The sequence below is a fragment of the Balaenoptera acutorostrata genome, chromosome 4, assembly GCF_949987535.1.
Source record: "Balaenoptera acutorostrata chromosome 4, mBalAcu1.1, whole genome shotgun sequence".
Lineage (NCBI taxonomy): Eukaryota > Metazoa > Chordata > Mammalia > Artiodactyla > Balaenopteridae > Balaenoptera > Balaenoptera acutorostrata.
Window position 1 is genome coordinate 138,553,614 of NC_080067.1, and position 23,480 is coordinate 138,577,093.

A 23,480-nucleotide genomic window follows, 5' to 3' on the forward strand; every position below is an offset into this window, starting at 1 on the left:
GCCTCCAATGGAGGCTTACACACTGGTTTTCATGGTGCACAAGGACTGCACGATCAAGGGCAAGTTTCTGGGTATCACTGAGTGAAGACCAGGGAACGATGAGGTATGAATGAGAAAGATGCAGAGAAGGTAAAGGAAACAGAAAAGAAATACAGAGCATCTCCAACATACCAATGGGAGGTAGTCATTCACCACAATCAGGCCATGAGACACAGAAGACTTCCCATTACAATGATAGGCCCCAAGGCGGCAGCCCGGGCACCCTCAGCTAGTCCACAAGGCCTTTTCAATCCAAATGCAATCGGTGTGCTGCACGTCTTCAATGAGAACAAATGCTAAAAACAGAAAACTTGCCAATCTTGCTGTAAAATTAAAGCAAAACAGTTAAGTTCAAAAGGAAGCAATTTATTCAGCATAAAAGCTCATGCTTAAAGAAAAGCAGATTTAGGGACTTCCCTGGTGGCGCAGTGGATAAGACTCCGCACTCCCAATGCAGGGAGCCCGGGTTCAGGGAACTAGATCCCACATGCATGCCACAACTAAGAGTTCGCATGCCACAACTAAGGAGCCTGCCTGCTGCAACTAAGGGGCCCGTGAGCCGCAACTAAGGGGCCCGCCTGCCACAACTAAGACCCAGCGCAACCAAACAAACAAATAAAGAAATTTTTTTAAAAAAAAGAAAGAAAAGTAGATTTAATCAGAAGAAAACAGGGTGGCTGGAGACATTCTTGGAAATTCTGGAGTGGGCTTGAGACCAGTGGTCTTGCTTATTATTAAGAATTTCATGTTAAAACTAAAGATACCAATACTACCTTGAACCTTACGAACCACAATTATTCGGGCTATTTTGGATTCTAAATAGGATAAGAGTAAGAAAGAAAAGCAAGGGGAATAGAAGAAAGAAGAGAAAACGATTGAAAAACGGCAGAGAAAATGGAGAAAGTAGAGAAAGGGGGAAGAATTTTTCCTCACTAAAGTCACTGAAAAATAATTGGAAAAGGAGGAAGAATGTAAGAAGGAGCTCTCTGCGTTAAAAATTGAGCTGTGAGTTCAGAGATAAAGGATGAAGGAAACCAAATGGAAGTAAAAAGACTGTGGCTCAGATGCTTCCCTGCAGCGTCTATAGGAACAGTAGCTGGATGACTGCTGACCTGAGAAATATGGAGATGGGCAGTGACCCAGGATGAGTGCTTGTGCTAGTCAGGGCTCTCTAGAGACACAGGAAGAAGAAAAAAAAAAATATATATATATATATATAGAGAGAGAGAGAGAGAGAAAGAGAGATTCTTTATGAGGAATTGGTTCACACAATTACAAAAGCTGACAAATGCAAGCTCTGCAGTTGGCAAGCTGAAGACCCAAGAGAGCTGAGGGTATAGTTCCCTTCCAAGGCCAAAGGCAGGAAAAAAGACTAATGTCCCAGCTTGATGGTGAAGTCAGGCAGGAGGAATTCTCCCTGTTTGGGGAGAGGGTCAGATTTTTGGTCTATTTAGGTCTTTAGCTGATTGGACCCATGTTACGTGGAGCAATCTGCTTTACTCAGTCGATTTAAAAACATCCTCAGAGAAACACTCAGAAAAACATTTGAACCAAATATCTGGGCACCAGGTAGCCCAGTCAAGTTGATATGTAAGATTAAGCAACACAACACTCAGGCATAACCGGCCCCAACACACGAGAAACACTGGTCACTCTTAAGACATCTACACTGGCCAAGATTCAAGGACAGAATCTAAGTGAGAAGTACAAAGTGGAGAAGCCCCAAACCAGGGGCCAGCTATGGAGGTGTTTTGCAAACACTCACTCTCAACTCCACCTGTGACCTCAGGCTACAACTTCCCTGTGGCTCAGGAATCCACATTCAGAACCGTGACAGCTACCAGAGGCACAGACAACCTCTACAAGACAGGCTGGCAGATACCTAAATTCTGGCATGAGTCCTTTGGGTCAGAGTCCAGCTCTACACAGTTAAGTCTCCTGACTTTCACTCCTGAAGAGCCCTGTGATCAAGGTACTTGATCTCTCCCAGCCTCAGTCTCCCCATCTACAAGAGCACATCCATCAACAGTATCCACCTATTCAGACTGTTCCGAGAGTCAATGAAGCAATGGACGTTAAGGACTTAGTCCAATGCCGGACACAGTAGGTGCTTGAAAAAAATAGTAGCTGTTGTTTTGTTTTCCTTTTTAATAACTGCTAGTTCCCTCCACAAAGTTTCCACAGAAAAATACCAGCTACTTCCACAGAGAACACTTCCTGGCAGGTGTCACAACAAAAGTCCCTTTTCTTTCTTGGGTAGGACTGTGTTTGGCATCGGGGCAATCTGCTATATAAAGCAGCACCAGGAGAGTTCCCTGCCAATTGACCAAGACTAAGCAAAAAATGCCCACACCTTGGCATAATTGGATTAGGCAGAAAAGCAAATATCTGGCAGGCTGTAAAAAAGAAGGAAAGTGCACGGGGCCTGGGGACTCTCGCTGGTCAACCAGTCTGGTATCAGGCAGCAACCACACGCCCGGCCTCTTCCCTCCGTGAAGAATCTACGGGATGGTGGAAGGAGCTACCCGTGGAGGATGCAGCTATAGAAGGCAGGACGCCCTGGCCCATGGGGAGCACAGCTGCCCCTTCGCCCACTGGCTGTTATTAGACAGAGGCAGGACTCAACTCCCTCCCTCCCAGAATATAAAGCCAACTCTATATCCCACCAAAAGAACTGGAATCCTCCCAAACCAGCTCCTTTCAAAGGGGCCCCTCCCACCTTCCCCATCACAAGCAACAGAGCCTCTCTCCTATTCCAGAGAAGCAAGTCCAAGATACTTCTCCAACATGTTTCCTTGGTCCTATATAACCACAGCTTCTACCTCTAGTTCTGCTGTTAAGAAGGGCTGCTTTTTCTCACGGGTGCCCTGCTTCCCACCCAGATCTAAGTTTCCTCAAGGCAGAACCAATGCATCTTGCTTCCCAGGATGTACGAAAGTGCAGAGCACACAGCATGCAACCAAAAGACCCAGCAAAGAGCAGTGTTGACCCACAGAGGGGCCAAGAGGGAGACGATCACCTTTCCCTCTTGGAGAGTCCATCAAAACAGTCCTTGTGGGCCTCAGACATCACTAAAGAGCACCGAATCCATCCAGAAGCCAATTAAGCTAAGAAGCCAAACTGAGAATTTAAGAGGGAAAAAAGTTCACACAAGATGGATAGGGCTGAGGCCCCACAAGCTAAGACATGCCTTGTCATCTGTGTTATACCATGGGGTGATCTGTAGCTCCGAGGTGAACATAAATCAGGCCTCAAGCAGCAGGCACAGCCAGTCAGCTGGGCCACAGGCGTCCTGGCGCTGCCCATCCATCACGCCTGCTGATATCTGGGGTTCCCAACCCCAGGCAGAGCCAGCCAAAGGGACAGGCGGGCTGGGTGATTCAGACTGCCAAACAGACCGCATGCTTGATTTAATAGATCATATTTTTCTCATGCATTTTTAAATTCAGATAATTCACCCGACATTGCTTTAATAAAAAATATATATGTTCTGTGAAGAGGGAACTTGGCCAAGTCTATACATGGTTGAGTAATCCAACTCAAGTGACCTTGATGATTAAAACACGAAGCCAGGGTGGAAAGCACCAGGCGTTAAGTGGGGCTCAGAGAAAGGAGTGATCAAGGGGGCTCGGGGCTGGGGGGCAGGGGGTGAGGTGGAATCTGCTGCAAAAGAATGGAAGAGGGGTGCTGACGACATTCCTGGAGGGACAGACACGCTCTGAACCAACAGGATGAAAACAAAATAGCGAAGCAACCTGCTAATTGGGAAAAGGTTGGACAATTAGGCTAACATCAGACTCTAGAGGAGATGCAATACCAGAGTGTGTGTGTGTGTGTGTGTGTGTGTGTGTGTGTGTGTGTGTGACAGAGACAGAGAGAGATAGAGATGCAAGTCAGTGTTTAGGAAGATAGATTTCAAGGACACTTCAAAGAAAATGGGAGAGGACTTAAAAAGTGAAAGGTGAAACATGAAATAAGGTGAAATAAGTGAAATGAAAATAACAAAGAAAAAGAGGTGTCAATGTTAACACTCACACTGAAAATCTGGTGGCTGGAAGACTAGTGATAACACTAAACAGATACCAGGAAGTTGGAAGAGGGAAAATGGTGAGTTCTGGTTTCAAGGTGAATTTCCCAGATCAGTAAGCCATGCTATGGAGGGCACACCCTCAGATGACTCAAGCATCCTCATCTTTGCACAAGCCCCTCTCCTTGAATGTGGGCGGGACCTGTGACTTGACTTTGACCAATGGAATACAGCAAAGGTGATGAGATGTCACTCCACTGATGACATTTCATTATGTAAGAGTCCACCTTAGCAGGCTGGGCCTTTGAAAAGCAAACTGCCAGGCTGTGAACTGCCTGTGGACGGGGCCGTGTGGCACGAACTGCGGGTGGCCCCTGGGAGCTGAGTGACCTCCAGCTGACAGTCAGTAGAAATCCAGGCCTCTCCAGCCCACAGCTGAAAGGAAATGAATTCTGGTACCACATGAATGAGCATGGAGGCAGTTTCTTCCCTAGACCAGCCTCCAGATGAGAATGCAGCCTGGCCAACACCTTGATTATAGCCTTGTAAGACCCACTCAAGGGCACCCAGACTCCTGACTCACAGGACTGTGAGATCATAAGCATGTGGGGTTTTTTTGTTTTTAATAAATTTATTTATTTATTTATTTTTGGCTGCATTGGGTCTTTGTTGCTGCGCGCGGGCTTTTCTCTAGTTGCGGAGAGCTGGGGCTACTCTTTGTTGTGGTGCACGGGCTTCTCATTGCAGTGGCGTCTCTTGCTGTGGAGCATGGGCTTTAGGCACGCGGGCACCAGTAGTTGTGCCTCGCGGGCTCTAGAGCGCAGGCTCAGTAGTTGTGGCGCGTGGGCTTAGTTGCTCTGCGGCATGTGGAACCTTCCTGGACCAGGGCTTGAACCCGTGTCCCCTGCATTGGCAGGTGGATTCCTAACCACTGCGCCACCAGGGAAGTCCACGTGCGTTGTTTTAAGACCCTAAGTTTGTGGTTATTTGTTGTGAATCCCCCAGAAACTGGAGTGACTGGGCTGAAGCTCAGTAGAGAGGTCACGTGTGGACGTGTGTCCATCACTCGCATCACCGCCTGGACCATATCGTCCCCCCACCCTCCCTGGTCTGTGGAAAAACTGTCTTCCACAAAACTGGTCCCTGGTGCCAAAGAGGTTGGGGACCGCTGCTGTAGATAAAAGCATAGCAGGGCTTCCCTGGTGGCGCAGTGGTTGAGAGTCTGCCTGCCAATGCAGGGGACACGGGTTCGAGCCCTGGCCTGGGAAGATCCCACATGCCGCGGAGCAACTGGGCCCGTGAGCCACAACTACTGAGCCTGCGCGTCTGGAGCCTGTGCTCTGCAACAAGAGAGGCCGCGATAGTGAGAGGCCCGCGCACCGCGATGAAGAGTGGCCCCCACTCGCCGCAACTAGAGAAAGCCCTCGCACAGAAACGAAGACCCAACACAGCCAAAAATAAACAAATAAATAAATAAATTTATTAAAAAAAAAAAAAAAAGCATAGCAGGGCACAAGGTCACTGGGGTGCCATTTTAAAAACATTGCTCAGGACCCTCCTGATGAGAAAGGGCGTTTGGACGAACACTGAAAGCAAGTATGGATATCGGATATCAAGGAAGAACGCGCGGGAAGAGATAATAAGCCAGTGCCAAGCCTTTGAGGAGGGTGCATCCCGGTGTGTGTGAGCAAGGAGGCCGGTGGGCCAGGTCTTTCAGTCTCTGTAGGCCAGTTAATTCTCCACCACCCCCTGCTTCGGGCTGATTCCTTTTTAACTCATGGAAATGTCTTCATTCTACTACTGCTCTTTCATCTGATGACTTTTTCTAGGTTCCACCTTTTCTTATATTTCTTGACATTCCCCACTGAAGTTCTCTCTTGTCCTCATGAGTGAGATTTTGGACTATGATTTTGTTGATCCTCTTTGCCACTTCCTGTCTGACTCTGCTTGTCTGAGTCTTCCTGTCTGACATCTGAGCTGCAGATGAAGCTTCGCTCGCTGGTCCGCCACTCACCTCCTGCTGTGCGGCCCCGTTCCTAACAGGCCCCAGTACCGGTCCATGGCCCGAGTGTTGGGGAGTCCTGATCTATAGCATTTATCTCATACCATTCTACAAGATTTAGTATTTGTTACATTTATTGTTTTTCTGTCTCCCCTACTAGAATGCAAGCTCCACAAAGACAGATTATCGTCTGTATTTTTTGCTGATACATTCCTAGGGTTTAGAACAAGGCATAGCTCATAACAGGTGCTCAGAGACATGACAACTAAATGCAACATCTCATTCGAACTAGATCCTTTCACTTATAAGGACATGATGAGAACAATAGGCAAAATTTGACTGGGGATTGGGGTGGAGGAAAAGAAAATTCTTTGGGGCTATACTCCCAATTTTCTGTGACTGCTTAAAAAATTTTTTTGCATCATTAAAAATTAAAGAAAGAAAATAAAACTCTGACATGCTGGTAATAACCAAAAAAGACCTAAAAAGATACTCATCACTTTATTATAGATATTTATGTATTTCTGGAAAAGGCAATGAAATCAATGGGAGGGGAAAGAGAGAAGGACAGGAACTTTCATTTTTATTGTGCATGGTTTTTACAAAGAGCATATATTACTTACATAATATTTAAATTATAAAATATATGTGGAAAAAAATAAGTTGGTCCCACAGACCATTTCTGGGAGGGAGCAGAAAGACACAGGGATGGTCAGGGAGGAAGACCCTCGTGTTTCTTTCCCAGGGGGCACCACAACTCCCCAGGGACACTGCAGGCTCTCTGCTGGCATGCGGATCGGGGGGGGCGGGCAGGGGACACTGGAAAGGCAGCCTCCCTGCCCACCTGGTGAGGACAAGCTTCCTCCAGCTCGAGTTCCACATGTGCCTGTCACCCAGGGCAAAGGGACCTTGCCAGGAAAACTGGAGAGCATTGGCTAGGCTCGGAAGAGCCTCTTTAAGGTAAGACTTACAAATTAACAAATGTCTCACACTATTTATATTTTTTGTCATTGCAAAGAAGTTTATAATTTACCGAAATTGATCAGCTTTCCATTTCTTTTTAACTTTTTACTATGGAAAGTTGTGTGAGGACATAATCCCCATGGACCCATAATCCAATTCAACTATTCAATCCTGTTTCAACACACACACACACACACACACACACACAGACACACACACACACACACACAGAGTTGGTCCATTCAAATCAACATCTAAACAAAATCCACACACTGCATTTGGTTGATTGAACTCCTTAGTTCCTTTATCAGAGGTTCCCCTTTCCTCCTCTTCTTATTTCCTTTGCATTGTTTGTCTCACGCAGTTTCCCCATTTTCATTAAATGTCTCCTCAAAGCACTCCTCTGTCCCTCCCTTTCTCGGACTCCCCTAATTTCTTCCCTGATCATCCTTTTTGAAAACTTTTTGTTAGCAAGTCCTCTGGCAAGCCTAGGACAGGGACACTTAATGTTCAGGCTCCAGCAAGGAGCTCACGGGAGAGGTAAGAGCCCCCTCCGAGAACTCTGCCAATCACAGCATTAACCGCACAGAAAACAAAAGTGTAAGAAAATTCCCCAGAAACACCCATACAGTCATGGCTCTGCTGGTAACCACAACTTAGGTGAAGCCCTGTCCCTCCTTGGGCCTTAGTTTCTTCAGTGGGAATGGACAAAATGATAATGATGACGTTGACATTCATTGGACATTTATTGCCTAAAGATCCTTCAAGATTTCTTCCAGCCAAGACTGTGATCTTTGGTATCAAACTCACACAATGCATTAGCAAAGGACGACATCCTCCTTGGTTGGGTGAGGGAAAACAGATCGGGAGTGGAGGAGAATATTTCATAAATGACAAAGGGAAAAACTAGGGACAATGGTGACAAAGAAACTGTAACCACGAATGTAGGTTACAAAACAAAACTTCAGTCATCAACATAATCCAAATTTGAACAACATGCTATTGTTTCAAAGTACTTTCTTACACATTAGCAAATTTGATCCACGCTAACGGATAAATGATAAAGGATGGTGTAAAAGGTTAATGGTAGAGTCTTGGGTATGACAGCGTATCACTAGACCAGTGGTTCTCAACCAGGGCAACTTTACTCCACTTCCCCGGGGCCATCTGGCAATGTCTGGAGGCACTTCGGTTGTCACAGGTGGGGCAGGGTACTGGCATCTAGTGGGCAGAGGCCCAGGTTGCTGCTAAACATCCCACAAAGCTCAGGACAGCCCGCACCACAGGGAAGTATCCAGCCCAAAGCGTCGGCAGCTCTGAGGGAGAGAGACTCTGATCGGGGTGAATCTCCTTGTTACCCAAGTGAAACTGTGCTGGGGGCCCGGTGGAGAGAGGAGGGGCTACTAAGGTCTAAAACCACGGTTAGATAGACACCCTGCACCCTACCTGAGCCTCCACGCTGCAGACCATGCCAACACACGAGATTTGATAAGGAGACTGTCTTGGTTTGGTTTGGTTTGGTCACCAAGATAGATCAGAACACATATTTCTGAATCTCAATTATTCCCTCAATGTAGTCACCTTGGAAAACTATTTTTAAGACACTATCCAACTGAAGAACTCACCCTGTGTGGCAGACTTGTCTCTAAATGAGAGCCGTGGCAGCCCCTGATTGAGGTCATGGGCCACTGGTGACCTTGGGAAGGACGGGCGATGAACACAGCAGGTGATGAGGGGGTGGGGAGAGTGTGTGTGGAGGGGCTGCTACTTCATATTCAGTTCTCAGGGAGGCTTGTCTGGGAAGGCGACATTTGAATTTTACCGAAAAAAAAATTAAAACAAGAAAAAGAATTTTTTAAAAAAATTTTACTGAAAGATCAAAGCCATCCAAAAAGAGAAATATTGGCCATTGACGGAAGATATTCCAAAGAATATACCCCAGACTCTAAAAGCTATTTCCAGAAAAGAGGCCCCAAATTTCTGAACAGCAGTGGTCTTCTTCAAATAAGTATACTGCGCAGTGCTGCCTCCCCAGCCTGCCACCCCCAGTACAACTCTTTCACAAGATAAGCTCTGGTGTGACTGTCTTGACCTCAACCCCTTTACAGAGCTACCTTCCCCCAGCAGGCTGGGGCTCAGGAACCCAGCACCAGGTGTGGTGAACGGCACTCCTCCCATCACCAGCACCACCAGCACCCGCATCACCATCACCACCAGCAGCACCACCATCACCCCCATCACCACCAGCACCATCAGCACCACCACCAGCACCCCCATCACCACCACCACCACCACCAGCACCCCCATCACCACCACCACCACCACCAGCACTCCCATCACCACCATCACCAGCACCACCAGCACCCGCATCACCATCACCATCACCAGCACCACCATCACCCCCATCACCACCAGCACCATCAGCACCACCACCACCACCACCACCAGCACCACCAGCACCACCAGCACCCCCATCACCACCAGCACCACCACCACCACCACCACCAGCACTCCCATCACCACCACCACCATCACCACCAGCACCCCCATCACCACCAGCACCACCACCACCCGCATCACCAGCACCCCCATCACCACCAGCACCATCAGCACCACCACCACCACCACCACCACCAGCACCACCACTGCTCTGAGAAGAAGCCTGGATATGGCAGGTCCTGGGCAAGGAATGCTTGAACCAAAGGAGTAGCGAATAAAAGCTCAGGTCTGCCTGGAATGTTCTCTCCTTATCTGAGTCCTTGTGTGTTCTTGTCTCCCAATGCTCGGGGAGCCAAATGCCCGGGCCATAGGGAAACTGAGGCTCAGACTCCAAGCCTGGGACTCCAATCCCTTTCCCTCTTTCTCCTGATGGTGCTTCTTCTTGGATTCATCAACTCTGGCCATCTCAGCAATAAGATCCTCGGGGCCAGATGAGGGGATGGGTCTAGAAAATAAGCCAAGGAGGCTTCTCAGCCTGTTTGAAGCATAAGGCCCAGGCTTACCTGACACCTGGGCAAAAAAGGTCCTCTACTTGGTCTACATCAACTCCCCAGGAAACTACCCTGTGGCCTGAGCTAAAGCCACAGCCTATATTACGGAGTTTCTCTTCTCCTCCCTTCCCTAATCAACAGGGCAGTAGTAGGTGTCTGGTAAAGCATTAGAGGACCCTCTGTCCTAGCCCTTCCTCTAGGAAGTATCTCTCTCTATCACAAAGAAACAAAAAACAAAAAAAAAACACAAGGCAGGTAGCAAGATGCTACAATCTGTGTACAGATTCAGAAGTGCTACTGTAGGAACTAATTCAGACATCACCACGTCCTAAGAGGTCCCCTGCCCACCCAAGCTTAAGCTTCATACTTCAAAGAAAGATTGTGAATTACACATTATGATACCAATTATTTCCGAATGCATTATGAAACAGGAGCTTTGCTAAGCAATTTTATTGTTTTAACTCTTTCCTTCTATCATTTTTAATAATTACACTCTGGTTTTTAGTACATTAAGATGCAATTAAGAAAAAAAAAGTCCTGTATATTTTAACTCTATTTCAACTTTTTTTTTTTACACGAAAAATTCCAAAGACATCCATAATAATGTAGCATACAATATAGACAAAAGACAAAAGGAATAGTTTAGATAAAATTAGCTGAGTTCCATTTAGGAGACAAAAATGCAAGTCTACTTATTTTGAAAACCCTTAGCATGAGACATTCATTGAAAGGATGGAGAATTCTTCATCATACAAAGGCAAAACAAACCACACAGGAGCACACTGGTGGAAGAGAAAGCTTTATACTATCTAAGGAAGAGGGTATAGCAAGTCAGGACTCAAATGCTGAATCTGATTACTAACAGTCAATTATCTGCCTAGTAAAATGTCACCATTATTAAATGTGAACCCACCCATGTTGAATTATATTTCCAGGCAAGTAGAAGGATGATGTCATCTAATGGGTAGAAAAATGAACAAAGAAAAACAAAATTATCTTAATGATTTAAGGCACAATTTGTGAGCCACAGAATTTCACATTCACAGGTACTAAGGCTGAGTGGCATTTCAGTGATGAGAAAATATTTTTGTTTGCTCCATATGCTAAAGCCTTATTCATCTTCTGCTTACCTTCCAGCCCAGAGGTCAGCAAACTTTCTTTTTGTAAATGGCCAAATAGTAAATATTTCAGGCTTTGTTCAGGCCATTGCTCAACTCTGCTATTGTAGCACTAAAGCAACCACCGACAATACGTAAAAAAACAGGTGTAGCTGTGTTCCAATAAAACTTTATTTATAAAAACAGAACCGTGGGCTGTAATTCGCCTACCCCCGTTCTAGCCCACAGCGTGCTAGGAAGGAGGGGTGAGGCCGAGCACACTTAGCACACTCTTGTAAGAAACGGCAGGAATAAGCAAAGAGAGCTGGTAGATCTGAAACTACCCACCAAGACATGGAGCATAGCCCTTCATACCCAAGAGTATTCTTCTAAGACGAAAATCAAGTCTAGATACGTGAGGTAGGAATTAGCTCTCAGCAACCTTTGTTCTCAAGCCACATGTGTTTCTCCCTCACAGAAACAGCTTCTACTTTACCATGTGGCTGGTCTTCTGAACTGGGTGACACCCAGAATATGTCACCTGATGAAAGTTACACTATCATGTATGAAATATTCTTGCCCCCAAATTTGAACCTAAATCTGATCAAGACTTTAGTTTATAGGACATTTTGGGGACAATGAAACACATTAGGACTCCCCTGGTGGTGCAGTGGTTAAGAATCCGCCTGCCAATGCAGGGGACATGGGTTCGATCCCTGGTCCCGGAAGATCCCACATGCCGCAGAGCAGCTAAGCCCGTGCGCCACAACTACTAAGCTCACGCCCCACAACTACTGAAGCCCGCGCGCTCTAGGGCCCGTGTGCCACAACTACTGAGCCCGCGCACCTAAAGCCCATGCTCCACAACAAGAGGAGCCACTGCAATGAGAAGCCCGCGCACGGCAACGAAGACCCAATGCAGCCAAAAATAAATAAAACTTTTTTTAAAACCTTTATTATAAAAAAAAAAACCCACGTTAAATGACAACACCAGAATGTTGGCAACAAAATCTACATTGTGGGGAAACACACAGATCCCGATCCAAGAGATTCAAAATATCCAAAAGATCCAGCTTCTTGACCAAATATATCACAAGACAGAACAAGAGGACTTCCCTGGTGGTCCAGCGGTTAAGACTTCGCGCTCCCAATGCAGGGGGCACGGGTTCAATCCCTGGTCAGGGAAGATCTCGCATGCCCTGTGGCACAGCCAAAACTAAATTTAAGATTTTTTTAAATAAATAAGTTAAAAAATATGCCATTTTTTAAAATTTTTAGAATTTTTTTTAATTAAAAAAAAAAAAGAACAAGAGAGGGACAGGAAACCTGTGTATTAAAAGAGACTTAGGGGCTTCCCTGGTGGCTCAGTGGTTAAGAATCCACCTGCCAATGCAGGGGACACGGGTTCAAGTCCTGGTCCGGGAAGATCTCACATGCCACGGAGCAACTAAGCCCGTGCGCCACAACTACTGAGCCTGAGCTCTAGAGCCCGTGAGCCACAATTACTGCGTCCACGTGCCACAACTACTGAAGCCCATGCGCCTAGAGCCCGTGCTCTGCAACAAGAGAAGCCACCGCAATGAGAAGTCCGCGCACCGCAACAAAGAGTAGCCCCCGCCCGCTGCAACTAGAGAAAGCCCACGTGCAGCAAAGAAGACCCAATGCAGCCAAAAGTAAAAATAAAATAAAATAAACAAAGTTATGAAATAAATAAAAGAGACTTAAGAGACATAGCAACCAAATGCAATGTGTGGACTTGGTTTAAATCCTTTGATTACCCTGAGGTATTTTTAACTAACTGTGAAAAAATATTTCTTAGACAATCAGAAATCAGAACATGAATATTCAGTGATATTAAGAAATGAATTATTGTTCATTTTTTATGTGTGATAATAGTATTCTGTTGATGTTTTAACAAAATGAATCCTTACCTTTTCAGAGTCATATTGAAATATTTACAAGTAAATCTGATTTTCTTTTTAAATCCTCATCCTAAAATTCTTTCTTCAAGAAAATAACTTTGGTTGTTTTGATCCTGTAGAAGTCACTCCTTTTCAAATATACCCATGAATGAGGTGAAAGAATAGGGGGTGAAACTCAACAAACACCAAGGACAGATTTAGGGCTAAATGATAAACAGGTAAATTAAAAAGTTAATGTATTTATATACCCTTGATGGACCTAAAAGGTCCTTCAGAGCATACATACCATGTGGAGGTCAGGCTTCTGATAATGTTAACATCTGGAAAATAGCCATCAACCTGAAAATTAAAAAAAAAAAAGACTTCTAAGTGGTAAACAGCTTTCACAAATCCCATGCACTTTACTTCATGAAAGGAAAAGAAGCACATCATTTATAAACTTGTATCAAACAAGGCATCAGCAAGAGCTAAAAGAGGAAAGAAACAAAGGACTTAGAATTAGACGCAGAAGAACAGGGCAACCCAAGAGTTTATGAAATAAAGACACGGTCCACAGAGAGAAGACCTCCAAGACATCACCCTTATGCATCTTCCCAGAGTGGGAAACACAGGTTCAACCAGGCTCAGAGTCCTGTTAAAGAAAGCAAGAAGGGCAATAAAGACACAGCTTAGGGGCTTCTCTGGTGGTGCAGTGGTTAAGAATCCGCCTGCCAATGCAGGGGACACGGGTTCGAGTCCTGGTCCGAGAAGATCCCACATGCCTCAGAGCAACTAGGCCCGTGAGCCACACAACTACTGAGCCCACGTGCCACAACTATTGAAGCCCGTGTGCCACGACCACTGAAGCCCGCGTGCCTAGAGCCTGTGCTCCACTAGAAGCCACTGCAATGAGAAGCCCGCTCACCGCAACTAGAGAAAGCCTGTGTGCGGTAATGAAGACCCAACACAGCCAAAAATAAATATAAAATAAGTAAATGAATTTTAAAAAAAAGAAAAGACACAGCTTAAAATTATCTTCATTAAGATGGCTACAATTTAAGAAGCTAAATTACTCAATTAAAGGAAGAACAGGTTTTGAGGAAAGGCAGAATTGAGATCAGTGAGTATAAGTGAAGGCAGATTTTGAGCTTGAAACGGAGGCAGAGCTCGACAATGAGAACCAGCCCCCAAGGGAGTGAATGGGGTCCTCATTTGCTGCCCTGAGGTACTAGACCCCTCACAGTGAGCTCCACATCACTCTCGACATTGGGTGAGGTTGGATCAGAGGTCCTTGAGGATCCTGAACAATTCCAAGGTTTTCTGGTGGGTAAAGTTAAAGAAAAAATTATTCCGATGCTTATTAAAATGGTAAGAAAGACTTTTTTTTAGGGCTATTGCAAAATAGGAGATGGGGCTCAACTCTGAATACAGCAAAGACACCTGAGGATTTACAGCAATCAGCGTGAGGCAGTCAGTGGACAGAAAATTACTCAGAGGAGACAGCAGGGTAGGGAGATTCTTATTAAACAAACAAGCAATGGGATTTTTGCTGAAGGTAGCCTAGGGTGATCAGATATCGAGGGTGATCACATATCAAGAGTGGGTGATTCTCTCTGAACTGACTTAGCAGGATTCTTGCTAAAACCGGGCTAGGCAGGCCAAAGACAGGACAGGGGCCAAGGTCCAGATCTAGACGAAACAGGACTCAGAGGAACCTGACTAAAGTCTGCTTAAGGAGAGAGTCTTTGTAATGTTAACTCCACCTTACAAATAGAAATGTCTAGAGGTGGTGTCCAAAGTCACAGAGCAAGTATGAGCTGCTGCCAGCAACAGATCCCAGACTCCCAGATCCAAACTTGGTGACGTCAGTTACCCCCCGCTGCCTCGTAAAACCTTGCACTGCATTAACACTTTTTAATTCCTCAAGTGCTTCCCGACATAATTTCTCTGTTTCCAAAATCCAGAAATGCTCATTTCTAAACATCAAGCTATCATAAGATAGGGGGAAACTACCTTTGAACACAATGCCACATGAGAGATTTATATACAATCCCCTGTAATACTCAAGCAGACTGGTTCATCATCATGAGGTATAATGAAGCCTTTTAAAGTGACCTTATAATAACAGGCATACAAATAAAATAGAAAAAAAAGTAAAAGACTGGATTTAAAAGCATCTGAAAAGAACAGGAAGTTTCCAATCACTAACAGGATTACAAAACTTCCATAGCACAAGCTAAGCAATTTCCCATGATGCCCAATCCCCAGGGAGAGCATTTACAGATGACAGAGGTGCTTCCTGCGCTCTTAAAAGTACCATCTACAGGATAAAAGTTATTTAAGAATCTAAAGGGCGATGTACTAAATATTCTCTGGTTGCCCTTTAGATTACTTCTCATCTTCTTCCACTGGGACCTGTGCCCTGGGAGGCTGACCTCTATGACCTTCCTCAAGCAGGCTCCCTTGCCCTCTGGCCCCTTAGGTACCAGTAGAAGCCAGGAGAGTAGGAGGAGGGGAAGGAAGGAAGGAGCAAGCATCCCCCTGCTTCCTCCCTGCAGGGTCACCTGGGGGTCTCTCCATCACAGGTCACAGTTTCTCTCAGGTGATCCTCTCCCTCTATCCTTACTTCTAGGGGTTAGAGGCTGCCATAGACTATATCCCCTCAAAATTCATACGTTGAAACCTAATCCCCAATGTGATGGTAATAGGAGGTGAGGCCTTTGGGAGTTGATTAGGTCATGAGGGTGGAGAACTCATAAGTGGGATTAGCGCCCTTATGAAAGAGACCCCAGAGAGCTCCCTCCCCACTTCTGTCATGTGACAGTCATCTATAAACCAAGAAGCAGGCCCTCACCAGACACCGAATCCTCCAGTGCCTTGATCTTGGACTTCCCAGCCTCCAGAACTATGAGAAATTTACAGCATTTATTCTATTATAACAGTCTGAATGGACTAAGTCAGAGGGGCTTCCTCCTATCGCCCCAGTGTACCTCACTCCCCCTTTCTGTTTCTCAACCCCATGACACACCTTTATTAAACTTTCTTCTGTCACCTCTTGGTGCCACATACTTTCCTGCCCAGCTTCTGACTGACAGCAATGGAAAAAGAACAGGGGCAGAGAATCAAAATTTTAATTTTCCATATTTACCCTCAATTGGTGGTGGTTGGTAGGGGACCCAATTTTTAAGCTAGATTTCCTGGTATGTGTATGGGGAACGAGATGTGTTCAAGGAGGCCCTGAGGGTAAGGCTTCCCATGAAAATCCAGGATTGATATACGGAACTTTGTATACATGTGCATTTTTCTGAAAAGAGAAATCCAGAAAAAAAAAGGTCAAAAATTTAATTGTATTCTCAAAAGTTAACCCAGAAATGGAGAGCCAGCACTGCAAGAGCAACACAGCACAGGGGACTTCCCTGGTGGCGCAGTGGATAAGAATCTGCCTGCCAATGCAGGGAACACGGGTTCGAGCCCTGGTCCGGGAAGATCCCACATGCCACGGAGCAACTAAGCCCGTGCACCACAGCTACTGAGCCCGCGCTCTAGAGCACGCGAGCCACAACTACTGAGCCCACGTGCCACAACTACTGAAGCCTGCGTGCCTAAAGCCCATGCTCCGCAACAAGAGAAGCCACCGCAATGAGAAGCCCGCGCACCGCAATGAAGAGTAGCCCCCGCTCGCTGCAACTAGAGAAAGCCCGCGCGCAGCAAGGGAGACCCAACGCGGCCAAAAATAAATGAATAAATTTAAAAAAAAAAGAGAAACATAGCCGAAACAGTCACCGTGTGCCCAGGAGAAGAAAAATGACCAGGCTGACAGTGGGGACCCCATGCCAGCTGCAGGAGCGGGAACACAGCCTCCTGCCCTCTCTGAGGGGCTGGGCTGCAGGAGGAACCACGGCCTCCGCTCGGCCCACCACCACCCGCCCCCAGGAGGCAGCTGCGATGGTATGTTCCCGCAAAACACTCATGGCTCATCACTCACGGCTCCCTCTCAACAGTCAAGTGACATTTCGAAAGCTCATCGGCTCAGCAGGTGCTCGGATGCACAAGCAATAGCAAAAACAGTTCCGGGCTAAGGAGAATCTCATCCTGTTGTTCTGAAAAGCTTGGAGCATGGAGGCAAGAGAGAGTGTGGAAGGCAGCAAAGCAGGAGGAGGGAAAGCAGCAGACTAGCAGAGCTGACCAAACAGGAAATGCCCCAGAGCTGCTGGCGGGGGCCCCATCTGGAGGCAGGGGTGATCCCCACTGCGGAGTCAGCCCTTACCTTACAGACACGTGTGTACGTGGCCTGAGCCCAGCTCCGCCCCTCACCTGCTGTGTGACCGAGAATATGTGGATCACTCTCTGTGGGCTACATACAGTTTCCCCCTTTACCATTCAGTACGAACTTCATAGGATCGTTGTGTGGGTCAATGAGAAAATGCCTCTAAGACCCAGTAAATGCCTTCCCAGGTATGTTTTAGGATTCACGTCAGAGCTCTTCTCTACTTCCTTCGCTGTGGGGTGATCTCAGGTACAAACAGAAGCCTACAAAAGACTGATAAAATCAACCTTCCCTGGTGGCGCAGTGGTTAAGAATCCGCCTGCCAGTGCAGGGGACACGGGTTCGGGCCCTGGTCCGGGAAGATCCCACATGCCACGGAGCAACTAAGCCCGTGCACCACAGCTACTGAGCCTGCGCTCTAGGGCCCACGAGCCACAATTGCTGAAGCCTGCGTGCGTATAGCCCGTGCTCTGCAACGAGAAGCCACCGCAATGAGAAGCCCGCGCACCGCAAAGAAGATCCAATGCAGCCGAAAATAAATAAATAAAACAAATAAATTTAAAAAAAAAAATCAACCTCCAGTTCCACACCAGGATGGATGCCAAAAGGGAGCGACGAACCACCGGGGCAAGGGCACCCGAGAGGAACCAGAACCTCCATCCCATACAGAGCCTGTATACGTCCGTCCCCTGTGCCACTGTCCCTTTCCCGGCTATACCAGGGGCCTTAGCTCAGAGGCAGAGCCCGGAGCCAGATGGCCTTAGCTGACACTTGGCCCTGTCACGTACTGCCTGGGTGGCCTTGGGCAAGTTAGATTACCCCACTGACTCAGTTTCCTCATCTATAAATCAGGTACAGTCATAATCATAGTACCTATCCTTTTGTGAGGATTTTAAAAATTCATGTCAACTTCTTAGACTAGTGTCTGGCATACAGTAATAACTCAATAAATGCCGGCCGTGGCACTGCCCTGCACATTTCAGCTAGTCGCCAAGGCCCATCTCATAAGGAGGCAGCTGTGCTCTGAAGAGAGCCACACACTGGCACCACCAGCCCACAAGCCACGTACCACATACATCCTTGATTCTGAGATGTGTTTTGTATTTTAGCGTTCCTAAAATTACAATATACGTGCACATGTCACACAGCGGATTTTCTCATCTGTAAAATGGAGATAATAACAGCATCCAGCTCATGATTCATATATGCAAAATGCTTTGAACAGGGCGTGGCATCAGAAATTGTCCTCTGTGGGCATTACCCTCAGCATTATATTAATGATCTGACCTGCTGTAGGCCTTCCCACCCCAAGGGAACGTGAAAATTCTCCCTCGTTCCTCACTTGATCTGAGGATCACTTGATCCCTGGTACCTGAAGGTGCTGAGAGTGGGGCCCTAGTAAATTCCCAAAGAATGTGCGGAATTTCAGGTAGTTGCTAGATTTTTACCATCCCATCAGCTTCCTAGAACTGGTTACTTACAGGGAGTTGTTTAGAAGTTGCTGAGTTTGGTTCTGGGTTTATTGAGGTTCCTTTTTTTTGCGCCTTGAGTAATGTGCAGCTCACACTGTGGGTTTCCTGGTGACCCCTGGAAAACAACTGGCCTCCCAGTTGTTTAGTTAATCTGAAAGGGCCCCGTGGAAGACGGAGCTTTCGCAGAGGCACGAGAACCAATGGGAAGTGGAGAGATGGCAGCAGGAAGGGCATCCCAGTACAGCTGAAGATCAATGAATGAGCCCAAAATTGAGGCAAGTAAATCAATGGCCTCCACTGCCCATAAAACTGTACTGTTTTCCCTTCCTCTTGCTTCATCATCTTCCCCGCTGCTTAGGAGGCAAGAGGAAGGACAAACAAACAAGGGTACATGCCGTGGAAGGCAAACCCCTAAGATCACAGATGCTGGGGCAGATGACCTGGATTCAGATGGTCCCCAACCATTCGCCGTGTGACCTTGGACCAGTCCACCAACTACTCTGTGCCTCAGTTTCCTCATCTGTAAGATGAGGATGGAAGTAGCTAAGAGGAGAATGAAGTTTACACGAATTAAGAGCACACACGAAGCTCCTGGAAACATGCCAGGCACACAACAAGAGCCTGCAGAGCGCCAGCCACTATCACGCTACGGTACCTGTGCCCCAGGAGCCCTGCGAGGGGAAACGTGGTTCAGTGAAGCTGGGGTACTGGGGCGGGGCGGGGGGGGGGGGTCTTTGCTACTTCCCAGCACCAGTGACATGGGAAGATGACTGGAGACAAATGGAACAGGATGCCAATGGCAGCCACTCCACGTACAAACTGTTACCGGTGTTCTCTGGGCCTCAGCTTCCTCACCAGACACGTGGGGTTTAGCTTCCTCACCTCTCAGGGCTGTCATGAGAAATGAGGGGGGCTTCCCTGGTGGCGCAGTGGTTGAGAATCTGCCTGCCAATGCAGGGCACATGGGTTCGAGCCCTGATCCCGGAAGATCCCACATGCCACGGAGCGACTAGGCCCGTGAGCCACAACTACTGAGCCTGCGCGTCTGGAGCCTGTGCTCCGCAACAAGAGAGGCCGCGACAGTGAGAGGCCCGCGCACCGCGATGAAGAGTGGCCCCCACTTGCCGCAACTAGAGAAAGCCCTCGCACAGAAACGAAGACCCAACACAGCCAAAAATAAAAATAAATTAATTAATTAATTAAAAAAAAAAAGAGACAGCAGGGAACTTGTTCTTAAAAAAAGAAATGAGAACACACTATGTAGGCATCACATAAATGGTACTTCTTGTCATCTCTCCCCCCTCCCTGGAGTGTAAAGAAGGCAGAAAAAGCCAAAACGCTACGGTCAGCATGGCTACTGAGGTTTTCCTACCAAAAAAGCAAGACAGCAGCCCACTTTTCCCAGGCCCGCTCAGGATGCCCATCTTCCAGCACTAAGATGTCAGCCATTTTCCACCAAAGGCCCAGAGATCAGGATTCAGGGTTAGTAAAACCCTGCAGAAAAGGGGGGAAAGCCTAGTTGGAAGTCCTCCTCAGCAAAGACCTCTCACCAAAGGTTACAGGGGCTAATTGACAGCTACATCAGGACACGGAGCCTGAATCATTAGCAAGAAGGGCTAGGGAAGGTCGCTTTTCTATAAACATCTGAAGGATAGAGTGTAGATAAATGTCAAAAACAATGCCAAAAACGACTGCATACTACTTGCTTACACAGCTTTTTCCTTCTTCAGACAAATGATAAAACGCTTCTGCATATAAATCATCTTCAATTAAGACATTTCTGTTGGAAAGCACTTTTGGCAGGACGAACGAAATATTTGCCACTGTTCTCCAACTTGGAGCTTTCAAGGTTGGCACGGCGATTTATTTTTGTTGATTAAACAAAATACAAATGGAAAGGGCCTAAAAATTGATTTGCCAATTAAACTCAATGATTCTTAACAATGAAATGTGCTTTATTAGCTTTGCCAGCGTTATAAAAATGCCTCCTAGCTTTCCTGCTGCTTTCAGGATTTACACCATTGATACGTGTGCTGACAGAAAGATTAAGTAAGGACGGGATGATGCAAAATGTGTCTTCTGTTTTGCTGGAACGGAAGGAGGGGAAACGATTAAGGGCTTGGGCCATTTCAGAGAGAACGTCTGCCCAGCATTCGTAATTCTTGAAAAAATGATTTGGGTTGACTAAGGGGACCGTTGTCACTCATTTTGTGTGTACTTGTTCTTTGGCAAATTACAGATTCACTAATAGAGGCCAATTTGCTGGGATGAAAACAATCACAATTAAGCAAATTCTTCATTTTCTCTTTTCACTTTTCAAAGGGATGAGTGTCCAGATAGGCAGCCAACCAAATGATGGGTGTCAGATGCTTCTGCAAAATGGACCAATGTACAGAGGGGCCCAGAAGCCTACTTTGGTCCAGTGCAAAATTTTTCTGAATTGCAACCATGAAATCCAGACCACAACTGCAATAAATTCACATACAACAGCCATAAACCCAAGCCAGCAGAATGCTGATGCTTCCTGGTGGTCAGAGCATGGATGTAGCAGGCTGCTATGCATTTTTAAACTTGATTGTACATAATTGTTCATCACTGACCCATTCTCCAACCCTCCTGGGCTGGAACATGTTGCTAGGCAACCAATTTTGCTCTATATACTTTCTGAAAGCTAGTGAGGCAACAACAAAGTGTCAACTAAGTGAATACTAACCATTAGAGACAGGTTCAAATAAAAAAAGGATGCCCAGTTTCCTTAAAGCACATCCATCTCATGTTCTTTCCTTATGCAGACACATATTTCCCACGTCTTACAACTCAGCAAATAAGCTCTCTTAGGTTGAATTGGATGGAACTGCCCTTTTGGTAGCTCAATTTGGCAATTCATGCAGTTCAACCTAATAACTTGAAAGAAATTCACACAGACTGTAAAACAGAGGAAACATAATCCTCTGCTAGTATAATCACAGTTGTGCTTTGTATCAGTAACATATCATTTATCTAGTCCACACATTTCTGGAAATTGTTTTTATAAAAGACAGTTGGGGGAGGCAGCCTGCATCATTTTGCAAATGCCTGAATAAGCAGTCACATTTCTTTTTCCATTTTAGGCTATTACACACTGATCTATTTCTTGTACAATAATCCACACATTCCCTGCCTTTTCAAGTGCTTGGAGCCACAGGGAATGGGACTCAATTTATTTTTCCTAATTCGAGATCAGGAACACCAGAGGATGCCCTAAAGATGAAGACAGAGGACATGAACTGCCACGTACAGGAAAGAAGTTCATTTAAGGGGAAAGAGGTGGGAAGGCAGGATGGCTGGTATCAGAGAACAAGATGCTGGTCTGGGAAAGCCAGTGAAATCGAGTGACTCTCCATGTCCAAGGCAGCTGAGAGCACCACAGTCAAGGAGAACTGGGAAAACATAATGGCCCCAAGTCAGCTCGCAGAATACCTCCAGGAAGTTTTAGAATCTCTGTTGGAAGTCCTGAAAAATGACCAGCTTGGGCCATGCATACGAGTAGATGATCAACCTCATTAAGAAATAATTGGTAGGGACTTCCCTGGCGGTCCAGTGGGTTAAGACTCTGCGCTTCCAATGCAGGGGACATGGGTTCAGTCCCTGGTCAGGGAAATAAGATCCCACGTGTCATGTGGCGCAGCAAAGAAAAAAAAAAAAATTGGTAAAAATAATAATAAGGTGAAGGGAGAATTCACAGTGAAGTTTAAGTTTAAATTTCTGCCCATACTGAGCAAGTTTGAATATGTCTGCCATTATGATTTTCTAGCAACCAACATTAATTGTATCTAAAATTACTAAGTTACAACTTATAAACTAGACACATGTAAACTTTACATTGGGTAAATGGCAAACTATCTTAAGAAGACAATAGAAAGGTTATTGCCCATACCCAGATGAGCCCTATTAAAATATAGCCAGGCTTTCTGTTTAGTCTGGATTTGCTTTATTACATGCTTATAATTAAAAAGAAAAAAATAAACAATACAGAAACATATAAATTTAATAGGTGGAAAGTTTTCTCTTCAAGTCATTACTACCCTCATTTTCACTCCCCAGAGGTTAGCGCCCATTTGTTTACTTACTTTTAGCAAAAGTGGCATCCTAGGCATATCCCAGCATCTTGCTTTTTTCCCTCAACATTACAACATAGAAGCTAGTTTTAAGTAGAGTCCTCTGGAGTATTCAATTCACCAGACCATTTGTCCACAGTTTCAAAATAAAGCTTCTCATATAGTAAGAGTCACCCTTCCTCTCTGAGTTGACAACAATTTAAAGACCAGGGCTTCCCTGGTGGCGCAGTGGTTGAGAATCTGCCTGCCAATGCAGGGGACACGGGTTCGAGCCCTGGTCTGGGAAGATCCCACATGCCGCAGAGCAGCTGGGCCCGTGAGCCACAACTACTGAGCCTGCGCGTCTGGAGCCTGTGCTCTGTGACAAGAGAGGCCGCGATAGTGAGAGGCCCATGCAATGCGATGAAGAGCGGCCCCCACTTGCCACAACTAGAGAAAGCCCTCGCACAGAAACGAAGACCCAACACAGCCATAAATAAATAAATAAATTAATAAATAAATAAATAAATTTAAAAAAAAAAAAAATAAAGACCAACAAGGAACAGAGCCAACATTTTATAATAACTATAAATGGAATATAACCTTTAAAAATTGGGAATCATTATGTTGTATACCTGAAACTTAC

General features: G+C 46.0%; 1 protein-coding gene across 4 annotated transcripts in view; it reads right to left on the bottom strand.

Moving 5' to 3' along the window:
* TIAM1 (TIAM Rac1 associated GEF 1) overlaps nucleotides 1–23,480 on the bottom strand; it is a 407,741-nt gene that overhangs the window by 297,008 nt on the left and 87,253 nt on the right. For 3 of the 4 annotated variants that reach the window (XM_028166880.2, XM_057545319.1, XM_057545314.1), the window contains exon 2: nucleotides 13,327–13,379. The exons of the other annotated variant lie outside the window; for it this stretch is intronic. The gene's annotated coding sequence lies outside the window, so the exon portion shown is untranslated. The remainder of the gene's footprint in view (nucleotides 1–13,326; nucleotides 13,380–23,480) is intronic. 4 annotated transcript variants of the gene reach the window in all.